Source organism: Coturnix japonica, chromosome 2 (genome assembly GCF_001577835.2).
Source record: "Coturnix japonica isolate 7356 chromosome 2, Coturnix japonica 2.1, whole genome shotgun sequence".
Lineage (NCBI taxonomy): Eukaryota > Metazoa > Chordata > Aves > Galliformes > Phasianidae > Coturnix > Coturnix japonica.
In genome coordinates this window covers 37300700-37318820 of record NC_029517.1, presented here as the reverse complement: position 1 = coordinate 37318820, position 18121 = coordinate 37300700, and the positions used below count along the sequence as shown (strand labels likewise).

Genomic DNA, 18121 nt, shown 5'->3' with positions numbered 1-18121 from the left:
AAAAATGTAATTGACATTTGTCCTTGAAAAATAAATTCAGCAATAACATCAATACCTTCCTCCAAGGACGAGGGAAAGAGGTTCTTGAGTACACATATGTATGGTTTGCATTATTCTGCCTGAGAATCGTGGCAAGTGAGCAGACAGAAGAACATGCATCTGGTTCCAGAGAGGCAGGTACGCCACCTGCTGAAGGAGATACAGAATAAATTCAAATGTCCTTTGAGAGAATAAAAAGTGTGTTAGAAATAAAAGTCATCTTCTAAAACTCCTGTTTTGGAGTTTTAGTTTTTCAAGAAATAAATCATCACAATTAATTCAATGCTTTCTTTTTAGTCCTTGCGTTCTCAAAACCATCAAGACAGCAATCCCGTCCCCTGCCTTGCTGCAGATAACCTCCCTGCTGATCACAAACGAGCAAAACCCAGATCATAGGGGAGAAAACAGGGATTTACAACAACCCCATCACTGCCAGGCTGCTAAGAAAGGGAAGAGTAGAGCCAGCTCCAAAGGAAACTGTAAAAACTACAGTTCTATGGCCAGATACTACAATATGGAAATCTTGGCAGTACTTTATTTTTCCCGCTGCTTTCCAAATCACAGGCGATTAGGTTAACACCTACCCTGCTACTAATAGGGCTTCCTATCTCTTGCCCCTCTAAACCTTAGAAGAGTCCAACCCGTAGGTGGCACTATGCAATAAAACAAGGCATGTTCCAGGACTGCATTTCCCCATACAGATGGAGTTCTTATTTAAAATGTAAACTAGTGTAAATGTAAGTACATTGAATGCAATTATTAGTCTCAGTCTAGTAATCCTCTTTTTCTGAATCTGTCCACCAAAGGCAATAAAATATACCTCATTTCAGTGCAGTATTTGTGCCTTCAGAGTGCCATGGAATATATTTTCCTGGAAAATGATGGTGCATTGCAGACTGTTGCCATTTTTACTCTGTCTGCAAGCAGTAAATGAACCAGCATGGGCTGTGTCTGCTTTAGCAACTCACTTAGAGCCACAGGAGCAGGCTGATGGCTGTAAAAAGCTGTTCTGAGGTCCTTCGCACTCCTGGCACACTCACACAGGTTGGTTTGGGTAAGGAGCAAAATGACCCAGTACATCCTGGATTTCCATGGGGCAAAGCCCTCACACCAGACATCACATCCCCAGCCATGGAACTGCTGGGAAGCAGCATGTTCTGCTTGGATCTGCCTCACGCAGGTCTGTGCCACACCAGACTCCAGTGTCCTCGCAGGTGGAAGCCAGCTGACTTTTCTCACTGCTGCTGTTATTTCTGATCCTGCTCCTCACTGACGCTGGAACTTGCAGTGGTGGTGCTGTGGGGGAGGAGTGGTGGATTCACCCTGCAGCCACAGCAGCTGTGCAAGACAAACACCTCAAGTAAACCCTTCTGACACCTTTTTTAACAGACACAAAAAGAGGCAGAAAATCTTCCCAGCAACACTTACCACTCATGACAGCATTGGTCACAGTGAAATGTGGAAGTAGGGCCTGGGAGATGAGCTGAGGCAGATGGGGCTTCACCATCCCTGGGGTGTGTGATGGGAGCAGGGGGTGCAGAGCTCCTGGGAGCCAGGATACCATGGGGAAATAGATCAATGGAGTTGGAGGCAGTTAGAGAACGGGTGCCACCACAGCCTCAATACATTTCTCTGATTCCCCTTTGGCAAAGGTGTTCTTACTGTCTCCTCTCAGCATGCAGCACCTGGTAATTAATTCCCCTGTGGCATCACCTAACTCCTCTGCTTCATTTTTATCTACTCTGATTCTGCTTGCTTGTGGTACTGTTATGTGTTTTCATTCCATTTGGCTTTCATGATAGCTTCACAATCTTTTTCCGTTAATGGGTTTGTCTTGGGATCACCTGAATTGTGTTACATTCTCAGACTTTGCTAGGATAAATAACACTTTTTAAAAAATAGAATTCCACAACTTTTCCCCTTTCTGGTTTCATCCAGGAGAAATCTGTGCATCCAGTTAGAATTCTCCAAAAATCAATGTGGTCAAGGAAGGAAAACCATGAAGAAATCACTCTACATTCTGGGTTCTTTACTTTCCTGTAGAGAAGGTTGGCCTAAAGCTTGTGAAAGTTCAGTGTCCACTTCAAGGCTCAGATTGATAGAAGAGCCTTCATTTCAACAGGATTCCAAACCCCAATCCTTAACTCACAAAAACTTCCTGTGTTACACAGTTTAAGGGGAAAAGAATGAGGTCTCTAAATCATTTTGTGATTACATCAGTGCCTTTCAGCACAAGCAGGAACTGATTTATTCACCATAGTAAGATGTCTGCTTGACGTATGTGTTTATGTCCAACACATTAAGCACTGCTTTATGCCCTTCCACATCACAGAGTACTTTGACCTCAAGACACAGAAAGCAAGTGTACTCTGTGTTGACTCTGACACTTGGAGCAAACTGTTGGCTCTTCAGGCCATCCTTAAGCACTCATCCTGTGCCAGCCTATGCTAATAAACAGACTGCAGAAAGCCCAACACTCAGTGCCCTTGGTATTGCAACCATTAGGAAGCTGGTGTTTGGTGAGGAATGGTTATGTCTCCAGACAGAAAAAATCTGTGCATCAGAAAAGATACATCAATTCATACAATTGCATGTTTCTGGTAGTTATTATTCTCAGCATTTCACCAGACTTTAGGCTTCTTTCCTGAGACATTTCAGGCAGTTCTTTTTCTCTTTAAAGTTACAAATGAAGCATTTTGCTGATTGATGCTATGAGTTGTTGAAAAGGCAAAGAATGGGTTCAGTACAGTTTTTCTACACTGACACAGTGCAGCAATGCCTTTGTGCATGTTCTCATTATGCTTCCTTTTACTTTCAAGTTTCCAGGGGACTTAAGTAAATCTGAAGTATTTTTTTCTTCCAAAGCTTTTATGAACTGAAGAATGTAAGGCTGAGTGTATTTCGTAGTTCACATAGTTTTCCTAAAGATGTTGGACTGCTCTGGTGGAGTTATCTTCTGAAGAGATGATAGAAGGCTTGTTTATCCATTCTTTGCCTAAAATAGCAGGTCTCTGTGCAGCTCACATCTAAATGCTTTCATACTGCACATCTGCAGATCACATGAATGAAGATATGCACTTTTTTGTTGTGAAAACCAGCAGGAAACACACTGTTGGCAGCTCCCATGGCCCTTCATTTAAACTCTGTGTAAGGCAGTAAGGCTCAGGCTGCTTCCAGTTCAAAACGAAACTCTGGGATTTGATGATACGCTGTTAAACACAAAGGCTTTGCCTTTTTCAGATTAGATTTTAACTTGCTGAGTAAATTAATTAACAATGAATAATCAAAACCTGATTAAATGTAGCTTCCAAGTAAAATACTGGATATAACCCTGGATAAATTCAGGATTAAAATCTCATCCCCTATATTTATTTATTTACTTCTTAAGATTAATGCAAGTTTTATTTTATTTCAACAGCTTTTTGGGTTCCAGATATACTTGGCTATGGTAGAAATCTCTGTTCTAAAACTGTTTTACCTTCTTTCTCTCAGTCCTTTCTTCCAAATCCAAGTCACTTTTAAATGAATGTGGTGCTAAAGGAAGGAAGAAAAAACGTTAACGAGAATAGAAAAATGGTCCAAAACATTAAAAGGATGGAAAGCTATTTAAAGAACAAAACAGTCTCAGGAGCTGTAGAATCTCTGTGGACTGGCATATGGGAGTCATATGTCAGCATATGCCTGCACTGCATGTACAGTCAGTATCCATTTGCTCAATTTAATTTGTGTCCAAAGCTGTAGTAAGATCAGGTTTCAGTGCAGTAAGAAAAATGTAAAAGCATAACAAAATGTTTAATTTTTAATTATCTGTAGAAGCCATCTTGCACAAGTTTTTGTTGTTGTTGTTTTTCTTGCTCTTTTTTGTGACCTCTGAGAGCATCCTAACAACTAAAATAAACGTACCCATTCCACCCCATGTTACATTATCAATGTCAGGAAAGATGGGACCAACAGCACAGTGAGCCAGGGATCAGGCACTACAGTACTGCAGAATATGGGAGGTACTGACTCTTTTAAGCCTCTGTGTGGGGATAAAACTGAGAGGAAACTATTTGAATGATGTAGTGTATACAAACATGTACCCTATGGGCAAGAAACATGAAATTAGGACACAGGGGAAGCAATTTCAGCTTCCTGTTCCAAATCCAATAATATAATAACTTAACCACTGTGTTACTGTATTTATTTTTTATTTCCAGACCAGAAATCCCAATTGAAGTCCGAAAAATCTCCCTCTGGAAAAAAAATTTGCTGAAATTAATATCATTTATATTTCAATCAAATAGAAATATAAGAAAAATGCTGGGAAATTTCCAGTGTAACTCAGCTGCAGAGCGGCTGCAAGATGCGAGCTAACCCTGCTTAGCACACTGCTTCCAAAGGAAAAATCCCTTCTGACATCCCAAAGTCGAAGTAGCTCCGTGTGACAGTTTTAGGGCCCGTATTGCTGCTGCTGAACCATATGTTTGTCTATCCTGGCAACTGCAAAAGTAGGTTATGCTGAGCTGCACATATCAATAGTTAACAGAAATAATAGTCAATGTTGCGTCATACTTATTGGGTCTTCATTATTTGTTACATTACTTGGTTGTATATGGGAAGAGAGCATTTAAGTTAAGCTTACTGTGTGACTGTGAGCTAGGTTTGAGTGAGAAAGCTGCAGAACTTCCAAGTGTAATACAGCATTGACTGATTTACATAAAGGAAGTAAATGATGTACGTGGTTTACTTCTATGAGGAAACAACGAAGAATTTAAATCTCTAGTCAGGAAGTCAGGGAATGGATTCTTGTCTCAGGTAAAATCTCATGTAATTTGGCCAGCACCGAAGGAGTATCACCAGGCCGAGACTGTTACACTGCAGATGATAAATTCACCTGTTTTTAAATCTGAGCCAGGAATGAGAACAGCAGATCAGTGGTTCAGTTTCACTAAATGGGACAAAATTGGGGGTCAACAACTAGAATAAGGGAAGCTGCATTTAACATGCATAGACTGTGGGATTAGACAATCACTTGAAATTCATCAGAATTCCTGTCCGAAGATTGCAGCACTGAAATGAAGGTATTGCCATACCCAGACATGGTGGTGGCAGTGGGGAGGAGAGGCTGTGTGATGCTTGCTGTGGTTTCTGCTTCACTGCACTACCTTGCAATGACATTAGCGCATATTTTGTATTCTGTGAGGGGAATGCCTCCATCCTCCTCTCTGCTACTTAGAAACATTGAAGAGATGAGATCTGACACTTGAAAATGCTACAGCATTTGTGATCTCGACAGGCTATAAACTGGCCTTCTTGGATGCAGAGAATTTGGGTGCCTGGAGTGGTTTTGCTTTGTCCAGCTGGTGTCCTACCATCTCCAGCACAATCTGAAACACAAAGCTGCTTCCAGACTTGTTATTGACTTGACTTTACTGGCCTTGTCAGAGCTAATTGGATTTGTGACACGGTCAGATGTTTATTTCTTGATTCTGTTGTCCCTTGCCTTACAGGACACATATGTCAGGAGAAACCACAGTACATCTAGTGAATACTAACAGTGTACAGATAAGAAGATAAAGGTGTACAGAAGAGATATATGGACATGCCATAAACCTTCTTGGAAAAAATAAAATAAAATAAAATAAAATAGGAAATACGATTAAAATTTATATTTTATTCTAATCCATCCTAATATTTTCAATTAGATCTCTGATTTGTCAAGATAATTAGAGCATTTATGACTCTTTTTATCTGAATACATCCATGACTCTCTGGACAGCCTAATAACACACATGTTCATTTGGTCAGGCATGAATGCCCAACTAAGTATTACTGTGGATTAATGCTATTTTGCAGAAGACAGATATATCACAGGAGTATGAGGTTATTCTTTCAGTAAAATCTCTTAATTTACTAAGTATTAAGCAAACCTCTACTCACTTATTACAGTCACAGCCTACAGCCATAATATTGGTATTCCTTTCTTTGTGCAACAACATTTATGCTTTGTATAGGAGATGACACGTAGTCACCGGCTATTAAACAGCTCCTCTGTAATTAACTTTTAAAATCTTTATTACAACTAGCAGTATTTAAGGTAAACTTCTTAAAGCATAATGAAAAACAGGCATCCGTAACTGCAATAAACATGAAGAGACTTAAAACAAAAGCCCCAGATGAAGAGGATTTCATTTATATCTACCACAAACATCACGAAACTGGGGGAAGATTCACCAGGTAGGATTTATTTGGAAATGCAGTCCATCTGATTATAGACATTTTGGCTAGGTGAGAGGTCCATACATTGCCTTTAAGAACCGATAATTATATATGGATACATAAACGACAACTGGAGGAAGAAGAGAGGGAGAAACAAACAAAAGAAGCACTTAAGCCTATGCTTAACTTTAAGTTTGTATCCAAATCCTTGTGAAGTCAACAGCTATGCAGTTGGAACTATGCAAACACGTAGATGAAAATATGACTGCCATGATAATCTGACATGGTATTAAGTCTGCAGGCAGAAAACAGCCATACAACTACTTTGAGTCTGTAAATGGTGAGGCACGTAGGTTTGTGAGAAACATACTAGCAACATTTTGATACTGATGAGTGCAAAATGAATTAGATCAATAAGAAGTGGTTTGTCCATACAGCAAGAACCAGATAGTATAATTTATCTTTCTTTTGTTCTGATTTTATTATTAGCTTAGCTCCAGTGTTTTCAGTACACATAAGGCTGGCACAGCACAGATACAAATCAATTGAATTTGGTTTCATTTTGGACAGCTCACTGAAAGCATCTGCTAAATGCACAACAAGGTCAGCCATCTCCAATCCGCCCTATCACATTAGCTGAGAAACAGTAGAGCTAATAATATCTCTTTCAAATTACAGTGCTTCCAACCTTCATACTGTATTGGTTTAGATAAGCCAGTGGCCCAATCAGTGAAGGCAGGGTTTGGTTCTTCAGCTCTTTAATGTGGATAACCCTGTGAAAGCAAAAGGTTTATTCACCTAAATCCCAAGCCCATTATTCTACCTGATGACTAACTTCAGGAATGGAGCTATGCTAACTCGGGGAACAAACCATGAAGTAAATCATTACCAAACTGGGGTACCAGTGTTTCTATTTCACAAATTAATTATATTAAGCATCAGTTATCTTATGTTCTAGTGTATTACGTTAATGAAAAGTTCCTTATTACGTTTCTTTGAGGGTATCGTAAAAAAATTATCACCTCCAGACAAGAGCTGTTAAAATATTTTCTTTATCACACTTGCTTTGCTACATCAATTTTCTATTTATTTCAATATCATTATTTAGATTCAATCAAATGGAGAGACTTTGATATTTATTTGTCATCTGGTAGCACTTCACATATATTATCTGGAGCAGAAGAAAGTTCTTCTCCAACCACCCCTACTACTATGGAATTGATCTATTTGTGGAGTTAGCTCTATTAAGAAAGACAAACTTTCAAACACTTTAATGCAAAAAACCACTAAAGAATAAACAGAAAAAAAAATAAAGCAAAACTGTTTTGTGTGATTTTATTATTAAACTGGTGTCGCAGTGGTTAGTGCTATTATACAAACATGAAGAGTTACAACCCCAGTTTCACTAGCACTGCTCTGTGCTATTAAATTGTTCTGTTCTCAGTCCTGAAAAGATAGGAGAAAATCTATTGAGATGAGGTTTCTTTTATTATTACAGTACTTCCACAGTAGATTACTAATACTGAAGATGTATCAAACACCATGAATACACATGCATGCTAGTCCATATGACACTGCTGAAGTCTGGTTGAACCTAAATTCAGACTCATAGGAAGAACAAGAATGTCTACTAGAATGAAAAGAAAACCCAAAACACAGGCAAAATCTAATGCTCTGTCAGAAGCCATGTTCTGATTTAAAGAGCAACATTCCTCTAGACACGCAATTGCATTTGTTGTCATTTCTACCTGTTCCTTTGAAGCAGGACTGCTAAAGAGTGCTGTGTAAATGCATACATCCCTCCTTTCAGATACAAAAATCATCCTGACTGACAGGAAGGGATGTCCTCTGATAAAAGAATTTCTCAGAAAGCTACTAAAAGCTGGCACAAGGTAAGACATTTCCAGATTTGAAAGCTCCTTGACCCAGCAGCGTGCCTGGGAGCTGTCTATGCTGTACAGCACATCACATTATCCTTTTGGGGCCCTTTGGGCGGTACTAGAGAGGCAGTCCCTCTGGCCTCCTGCCACGCAGCCGCAGCCCTGGCAGCACTGCTGTCCCTGGCACGGAGGCAGCTGCAGTGTTTGGGAGGACAGACAGCCTGCCAGGCAGATGGGTAGGCAAGCTGGCAGGAAACCAGTAAGCTTCTGATGAAAGCCTGACAGCCTTGGGTTCCATAGCGTTTCTTATTTAAATCATGGAAATGAGTGTTTCTATTCGTACTACAGTACCAAATAATTGTATTGGCAAATGCGTTTTGTAAAAGCAATTTTCTCTCTCCACACTGGGTAAAATTTAATCTGAGAGTTTTTCATCAAGTTCAAATAAAAATGCGTATTAAGGAACAAAAGCCTAATTAGAAAAACTGGCATCAAAATAGGTAGAACCATACAATCTACCTGATAGCTCAGTGTCAGCTGTTGCCTGTATAGTGCAGTAGTGAGCTCTATAGCAATTCTGCAGCTTCTCCAAAGAGACACTGATGAAATCTCACAAGAAAAATATTTGCTTAACTTCTGTAGGAAGGCAAAGGCAATTAGTGGACAGTGACAGCAAAAATTAACCCACCTGTACCATGCTCACAGACCACATCCCTCAGTGCCACATCCAAAAGGCTCTTGAATACTTCCAGGGACAATGACTGCACCACCTCCCTGGGCAGCCTGTGCCACTGCCTGACCACTCTCTCTGAAAAGAAATTCTTCCTAATATCCAACCTGAACCTCCCCTGGAGCAACCTGAAACCATTACTTCTTATTCCCATTGTCACTCTCCTAAGCTTTGTTGATATCACTCTGCTAGATGGAGTTGAAAGGATAATACAACCTGACTCAGTTTAGTATGAGGTTGCTTCAGAACAAACTTTATTCCGCCTCCAGAAGTATTTTAGATATGAAGTAGCAGATACTAATTTTAATGGAGTTATATTGCTTATTGTGTCTGTGCTAGATCCTTGTATCTGTACAATACATCAAAGAGAAAATATCTGGCCAAAGACAACGAAGTGAGCCACACTACGATGGCAAGAGATTGTAGGGATCTACTGTTGGCACAAAGGAGAGAGTGTCTTGGTTTAAGAATGTGACTCATGCTGTCTTTGGTAGGAATGCTAAAACTTAAGTAGAGTAGAAGGCTGGCATTTCTTTTCAAGAGGAAGTTCTATCTCTCACCACAGATAAGCATGTCTTATTTCATTTTGGCAGCAAAAGATGCTTCCACTCCTATCTGAGTTAAAACTTCTTCATGTGGTTTGAGTTCAGCGCTTTTGAAAAAGAGAAATCTCTTCTTCTGTGGAAAGCAAGCTTTTAGTTTTGTTGGCGTATACATTTCCAGTCAAGCTGAGGAGTTGTTTGGCTTACATGTCTCTGTCATGTGACAGTGCTAGCCCTGATTCCAGAGGATGAAGAAAAAGATATCTGGTGACCTGAATGAAACTAGACCTCAGGCATCTACCCAGGGAAACAGAAGTGGCACAAACATTGCTTTCCTCTGACACTGTCCTGGAAAGTCTTGTTTCTAAGTTTTCATAGTCACGTATTTCACAGTTTAACATTTCTGATTTGTGAAGAAGGCGATGGCCAACTCCTTCTCCCAGGTGATCCATGGGAATAACAGGGCATAGAGGCAGAGTGTTAACACTGCAACGTACTGCTTTGCCATACACTCTATGGAGTACCAAGAGAAACTCTGCATTCCTAGCAAGTCTTTTATTGCAGTGGATTCTTGAAGCTCCCTAGAAGTTATAAGCAGCTCCAGACAGAATTTCATCTGGCAAAGCAGCAGCAAACACAGCATAAAGCGTAGAGAAGGTCCAGCTTTTAGTGTGTCAGTAGCATCAGTTTGAAGTTATTTTTAACTGCCTTGAAAGCTTAGCATCCAGATACAGTTAATCCTTTAAAGGATTTGCAGGTATTCATAGCTTAATAAGTAAGCATACTGGATTAAGCCAATAGGAGATTGTAGCCAGACAACCAAAGAGAACTTTACATGCCAGCATTCAAAAAAATTACATTTTTTTATATACTCATGCCTGAAAATCACACTCAATAGTCTGTATGTGCCAGAATCTCATACTGAGATGAAATAAAAATGTTAATTAGAGACATTAACTCAACACGTGATAACTAAATCATCAAATGCTGGTGAATTTCTGTTGTCTTTTTTTCCCTCTATCCTGTGTGTCCTTTGAAAAGCAGAACTACACCCTGAAAAGGAGTTAAAAAGGCATCTACCTAAGCAATAAATAAAAAATGAAACAAAAGGAGTAAAAATTTACTTTGAGAAGAACTAAAAAAGGAAGAGGCCAATTGTAATAGGTCAGATTTTACATTGCCTGTACTCTTTTCCTCACAGAGAAATATTCACATTAGGAAAGTACCAAGATTCACTGACGCTGGCTTAGCTGTGAGAGATCTGGGCTCTTAAATATATGTTTATTCATAAATGAAAAGTAGACGGATAATAAGAAAAAGACAAATTCAGATGACACAAAATTATCTGGCTGAGGAAATCTAAAGCCAGCTGTGAAAAGCTACAGAGGATGGTTCAATACTGAATGGTGATAAAAGGCCGGAGGCTATTCAGTGTCAGCAACTGTAACACATGAAGGGAGGAGGGGAAAACAGAGTTACATGAATATATGTGTGGAATTAGTCAGCATCTCCAGAAAAGAAATCTGGAAATGTTTCAGTGCTTAAAAAGGCAATCAGGAATTTAGAAATAATTAAAAAGAAGTCTGTATGCATTCAGGCCACAGCCTCATTACGAATAGTACATGCAGTTAGGGCCCTTCCATTATCACAAAAGCTGTGGTGGAATTAGAAAAATAACTGAAGGAGGATTTAATAAAGACGTATTAAACTATGAATGTTATGCAAAAGGTGAGATGGGAACAATCATTCTCTAGTTTTCACAATAAAATCATTGGAAGGCATGAACATTTATTTGGTAATAATAAACTCACTTCCATTAAATATAGGGAAGGCCCAAACTGTATGTGAACCAAAACATTCATGACTTCAGTGCTAGAACATGATGGAAAAATATCACCGTGAGCATGATGACCTCCTCACAATTTTAACTCATTTTGCAAAATAAGAAACCACTTATTCAAACAGGATACTAGGTTAGATTGACTTCTCATCTGGTTGGATTTATTGTTGACTGCCACCTGAAACAGGACTGTGGAATTCAGGGACATAAAGATGGAAAGAAACTTCAGAACCACTGTGAATGGTCCACTCTCATGCAAGCAGCTGTATCACTTACACCTTTTCAGAAATGGACCAAATCCCCTTTAATAACTACTCATTCAGATGATAGTCCCAAAGCATCCCTGCCCTTGTAAAAAATTCTTTCTGATTTCTAGGTTCAGTGCATTCCTAGTCAGTCCATCAGTCATGCTCTTTTACCAGAACTGTTCCTTAGATTAAACGAGGTTTTTATCTTGGTAGTGGTGTACTGAAAGAAAGAAATCATTCACTCTGTTAATATTCATTTTGCCTGGCTAAACAAGTTGAATTCTTTTATGGCACACTTGTCTTACAACATGTTAGGCAATGTGAAGAGGTCCAAGAAAACTGGGACAGCCTCCCAGGATCCTCCTGGTTCGAGGAGTTGTATAGATATGCTGGCACATTCCTCTCGAGCTGATAAGCCCCGTCACCAAGGCAGCCAGTTTTCCTCAACATTCAACACCAGGCTATCATCACTGTACTGATTCCCTTTTGGATCAGCTCAGTGGCAGTTAGCTCAGTTATTTCTGTACCACACTTCACTACGTGGTGTAACTACACTCCTCACTGTGTGCCGCACTTTTGCAGCCCTGTGGGTCATCACACTGCCTTCCTCCTAACTGCCCCTGTTTTGATTTGCCCCTCTGGAATGCAGGATTTCCACAGAACAGATCCTGATTTATTCATATATTTCAAATTCTTCATGTTTCTATATTAATCTCTGGCACACAAGCTGAAAAGGTTGTGGTGCTATTTGCCTGAGTCTTCACTGAGTCTGAGCTGACAGCTTTGCCCTGAGTCATCACAACGATTCTAAAGCTCAGTGACGACTGTATTATGGGAATGACATCATTTCTTATCATTTTGGAAGAAACACCTCCTTAATATAGCGATGGCAGACAGTGGTATCGTCATCACCTTGTTCCTAAGAGATGCCAAATGAGAGAAGAAATGCAATTAAAGCAATAGGAAATGAAGATTGGCTCAACACCTGACAGTGGTTCTATTTTTTCTAAATGTTATTTGAAGAAACATCACCACCACCACCAACAAAAACCAGTTTATCTTCTCTCTATACAGTCCACTTTGCCAAACTAGCCAGGACATCTTTCTGCTTCTGACTCTGTTCCACAATGCAGATTTGTAACTGTGAGTCATCTTCACTAACAGGTACTGCACAGAGGCTTTGGGAAGCCTACCATTCATTTAAACGAGTGCATCCCTTTCTTATTAGTTAAGGCTTCCTTCAAGATTAGGAAGGACAGTGGTCTCAGAGTAGGAATGAGAGCAATTGCTTGGACAGTAGATTCTATCTGATGCAAGCGATCAGCATGGTTATCTGCACAAATGTAAAGAAAAGGATTTGAGAGCAAAAAGGGTCTCCAAAACACAGGGAATTAGAAAGAACTTCATTGCAATGCGAAGATGGTATGAGAAAGCCCTGGGTGCCACTGGCTCAGTGACTTTGTGGTTGAGAAAATTAGGGGCTTCCATGTGTTTTATAGATGGATTTGAATGATGATAAGAAGACGGCTATGAAAGACACGGTGGATCTGAAGAAGGATACACTGAAAAAATTAAAATGGAGAATTTTTAAAAAATGGTAACCTTCTGTATAAATTACAGTCTAGTTATTGAATATAACCACATAACAAGACTATATATTAATGGTTATTGCTATGGAAGCAAGATTAAACAATTATCAATGTCCCACATGCAGACTATATGTATTTGCCCCTGCACGAAACCACTAAATGTTTATTTTTAGATTTTATTTTTAAAATGTTTATTATGATTACAACTTGCTGCCTTTAACATATACTTTGGAAATCTGTAATAGCATACCTGAAATAAGTCCACGTACCCAGAGATCTGCATTTTCTGGGCAGCACAAATACCCACAGCGGTCCTTCCCTGCTTCCCTTTCTGCTGTCATGACAGATGTCCTACTGGCACTGCACCTGGTGTCTTTGTCCCTCACACACTGAAGAAGTGAACACATTGAAGTAAGAGGAAACACCTTGCAGAAAATCTCTGCGCTCAGTCCTATTTCATGCTTACTTTGCACTGCTGCAATACATCTGCCATGAGAGGCGTTTCACTTGATTTAGTTCAGGAGAGGAATCAACCTCACAACAAGTCTCAAGGCCACTGAATTCACCCACCAACACACAAACCCCTGATGTTCCTGACTTGCATTTCAAATGTTAGTTCAAAGGCAAAATATTTGCTTTGGAGCCTTCAGAATAAGTGGTTAAAATACTTTAACTGTATTCCTACAGTGATGGGTCAGCAAGTTTTCACCACAGATCATCATCTTCTAGGCAGATGAGATTGTTTGCAAACAAGTGGGGGAAAAAAAAATAATCAAATTCAGCAACCTTCAGTGGGACAACTATCAATAGATACTCTGACCAGAAGAGGGAAAAGAAAAGGAAAGGGGGGAAAAGAAAGGGAGAGATGGAAGGGGGGTAGGGGAAGGAAGGTTTTCTTCATCTTGGGAAGATTCTTGCCAAAATATGAGAAATCACTTTAATAAGCCATAAGATGCCAGATTACTTATTTTACTGTGTGAATAAATCTGTGAAATATTCTTGTTTGAGACTGTTTTGTTTGTTGGCTTTTTGAGGATGCGGCGTTTGACATTAAAGCCTGAATCAATTACATTTAAAAACAGTTAAATGCTAATAAATAATATCATTTTAGAAGAACCACTAATTCTCAGCTCCAACCCTAGAGCTGCTGCTGTCATACAGGGATTAAGAACCAAACCTAGACTTCCTCTCATGTATAGCTTCCTTCAGAGAAGGGCAGGGAGAAGAAACTGGCAGGTGCTGTGAAAGGCACAAGGGTGGAGCATCTGCTCCTGTGTAGATTTTCCAGTCCTCCCACCCACTGCAGGGAAAGAAGCATCTGAAGTGTGCACACGGCTTATTTTTAGCCAGCCAGGCAGAGGGCCATCACATGGCCTTGTCCCATCACACCATTTATCTCAGGGATGGCTACAGATGCCTGCTGCTGAGACAGGATTTTTTCCATTCATGGCCTGTTTTTTTTCCTCTTCCTTCATGCTATCTTATATATTAAAAATGTGCCTGGATAATATATCCTCCTGGTAGTCTCAATGCAATTCTGCTCATCTGTTTTGCACATAGCATCTCTCAATACATCCTAATACATTTCTTCAAGATTTAAATTACCCCCCAGCCTCCCTCCTCTCTGAAGAATTAAAAGTATAGTTTTGCTTACTGAAAACATTCTTTTTTTGGGGGGGGGCTTGATTTCAAGTGAGAACTCTTACTGCTACTATTACTCCCTTCATCACATTAAAACTTAAATAAATAAACAAATAAATCCTAAGAACTGTGAGGCTGTTCCGAGACAAGAAGTATTTTCTTCCCCATATGGACTGTGTTTTATTTTCTATTTGAGCCTTATTTTTCTGTCGGTTATCAGATTACACTCCATGTGCTCATCTGAACCAAAGTTTATGCAGCTCAGAGGATGAGATACCTCGAGACAACATGCACAAACTAGCTATGACTTCACTCAGAAACATAGTTTCTTGCTTTATGGTAACCCATCTACAGCCATGCTGCCTGAGAACCAAACAACCAGCATAAAGCAAACCACTTACCTGACAAGCAGTTGCTCAGTTGCTCTGGATAAAGAGCCAATTGCAGGTAGAGCAGAATTATGAATAATGCACAAGGAAGTGCTGCTGCTGGCCATCTCTACACTAGGCTGAGAAATATGTTTATGTGCAATACTCTTTATCCAGAATAAAATATGACTGAGACATTTCATTCTTTGAAGGAACAATCCTGCTCAAACCAAAGGAACAAACATGCTCATACCACGTGTCCCTAGAGAGCTGAGCATGCCCTGAGGGTGACATACCTGCCATCCAGCTCCTTTCCTTTAGACCACGCACAACTCCCTTCTGCACACAAACAGAGGGTACATAGTAAGGGCTGGAGTACCTCTCCTATGAAGAAAGACTGAGGAAGCTGGGCTTGTTCAGCCTGGAGAAGAGAATGCTCTGGGAATACCACAGGGTGTCCATACGGAAGCATAGAAACAGGAGGGAGACTGATTTTTCACATGTTCTGCTAGTGATTGGACAAAGGGGAATGGCTTTAAACTAAAAGAGGGGAGATTTAGATTAGATGTTCAGCAGAAATTCTCCTCTAAAAGGGCAGCAAGGCCCTGGCACAGCTGCCCAGGGAAGCTGCGGTGCCCCATCCCTGGAGGCTCTCAAGGCCAGGTTGGATGGGGCCCTGGGCAGCCTAATCTGGTGGGTGGTAGCCCTGCCCATGGTAAGGGATTGGAGCTCAATGATCTTGAAAGTTCTCTTCCAAATGAAGCCATTCTATGATTCTATGATTTGCCAACCAGACAAGTACAGCACACTTTAGATTCCATTGGTTCCAAGTAAATTTAAAGGTGTACACATGCTCTGCTACATCAGCTGCAGAATGCTAACCAGTTTAGGTTAAAGAAATAAAACTCTGTCTGTGAAAGGAAACTCCTTTGTCTTCTTTGCAGCAGACCGTAATACTCTGCTTTGTAAAATTACACATAGCTCTGCACATATTTAAAAATCTACAGTGAATATGTATTAAATAAATGCAGAAGTCAGTGGTCACACTGCTGCACATCTCTGCAGAAGCTGCCATCAACAACCAACAAAAATCATTGGAGAATGGATAACAGAATCTGCATGTGGCCTAAAGAAAAACAGAAGTAAGTAAGACATACCTGGTCACATTCTAATACTTCTTATGGATTCATCCCAGCAAGTCTCTGCTTGTTCTTTCCAACATGTGTACTTTTAGAAATGTCAGCATTCAGGCTGAATATTCAATCTGTATTGATGTTGCCCCTTTGCAATTCGCACTACTGTCAGTTATTCAGCCCAGTCAAACAATACTTTTCATTCCCTGAAAGAGCAACATAGCGTTGTAAACAAGAAAGTCATCAGCGATTCACTTTCAAGATTCACTCAGATGACTGCAGTGAAAACTACCCAAAAAATCACTTTCAAAAATGATTAATGTCTCCACGAGCGCTCTCTGAATTTTACCTATGTAGAAATTCACATCGACAAATAATGACAAATCACACTTGCCTTTCTATTCAAGGTTTAGTTTTGTAGCTCTTAATAAACTGTAGCCAAAGGCAACAAAATACCTTGTGGAAATTCTACTTACTCAGCTTCTCCACTGCTGCCTCTTCAGAGAGATGCTTTCTGCACGTACAGAGAGCGCTGCGACCTTTGTGATTTTGGTTTCAACAACAAGGTCAACAGTGCTGAGAAGAACAGCTTTGCCTTAAAGGTAAAATCTCTCCGACAATCTAAAATGGGTCTATTAAATGTAATTGAACTACAATAATTCATTTCCATAGGCCTATGGACAAAATGCCTTCTACATTCGCAACCAATTTTACAGTATTTGGCCACTGACAATACGTGCGGGCAGAGAAGCTGGCCTATTACTTCTCGGATTTCATGCAATGTTAATTCAGACAGAACTTTTTAGGTGAAGACTGACAGCCAACAAGGAGCCCTGTGCAAGAACAAGCAGAAGAATACACAACACAACTGGTTGCTCCGGGACTGCCCACCTCAGGGTACTTCAGAGGGATGCTGATCTTGTCCTTAAACCACGGACACCCCTTTTTCAAGTTAAAACTGTTACTGACGATCAATAGCAGAAATAAAGTTATTTGTCATCATAACTACGGGGCCTAATCCTTCATTATTGTTGTACAACTCATACAACTGATCTACCCCTGCAAGCGTAATGGTGCCTGGGTATCAGAACGGAACAGTAGTTTTGAAGTAGATATATTGATAGCATGATATTTTAAGAAAACAAATGATAAAGGTGTAAGTTTAATTTTACAGCTTTGTACTGTGGAAAGCTCTTCTATTTAGTGTGCTTGGGTTAATCCCTACAGGTTATGTGAGGCAGCAGAAAGGGAGGCTTGCATGTTTGCTGTGTGCCATTCCAGTGCCCATCAGATACAGGTTGCATAGAACAGCAGTTCCCATACATCCGCGTGATTGTCTTTGCCAGACAGAAGAGTAACTTACAGAGGGGGAAAGGAAATAACATTTTATAGGTTTTCATTCTTTTCTATGGTTGCTTCATCTTCACTACAGGCTTTTCTAAACTTCCTCCTCCATCACACACACAGCTAACAGTAATGCTCACTGTATAGCAGCCTTGCCCGTTAACAGTGTGCATACCAGCACTCTGCACAACTGATGGAGGCTCAGTTCTATCTATAGGCTTCAATCTTGCAGTTTTATCCCCAAGACTAAGCTAGGAGAGCAAGATGACCAAGCACTTCCTTGTGATGCTGTGATTCTCCGCATTGCTTGAGGGCGGAATGAAGCAGCGAGGAGGGAGGGACGGCTCCAGCTGAAGGCATTGGATACACATCATCACCACAGATGTCAGGTGGGTCCTCGGGGGGTTCGGACCGCACACCTCGTGCAAAGACACGCATCTAAACCCTCCATGACTGCAGGAGGAGACAGGGAAAGCCGCCTTGAAGCGGGAACGGCTGAAGGAAGGAGGAAGAGCACCTCCCTTCACTCCGCCCCCGGCTCCCCACATCCGGGTTCCTGTCAGCCG

At 40.4% G+C, this 18121-nt stretch overlaps 1 long non-coding RNA gene across 1 annotated transcript; it reads right to left on the bottom strand.

Moving 5' to 3' along the window:
• Positions 1–1935: 1935 nt before the first annotated feature.
• Positions 1936–18041, bottom strand: LOC107309288. The gene is made up of 2 exons (XR_001553148.2): positions 16688–18041; positions 1936–16417 (listed from the first exon to the last, which is right to left on the bottom strand). It is a non-coding gene; the product is annotated as an uncharacterized LOC107309288 (long non-coding RNA).
• Positions 18042–18121: the final 80 nt, after the last annotated feature.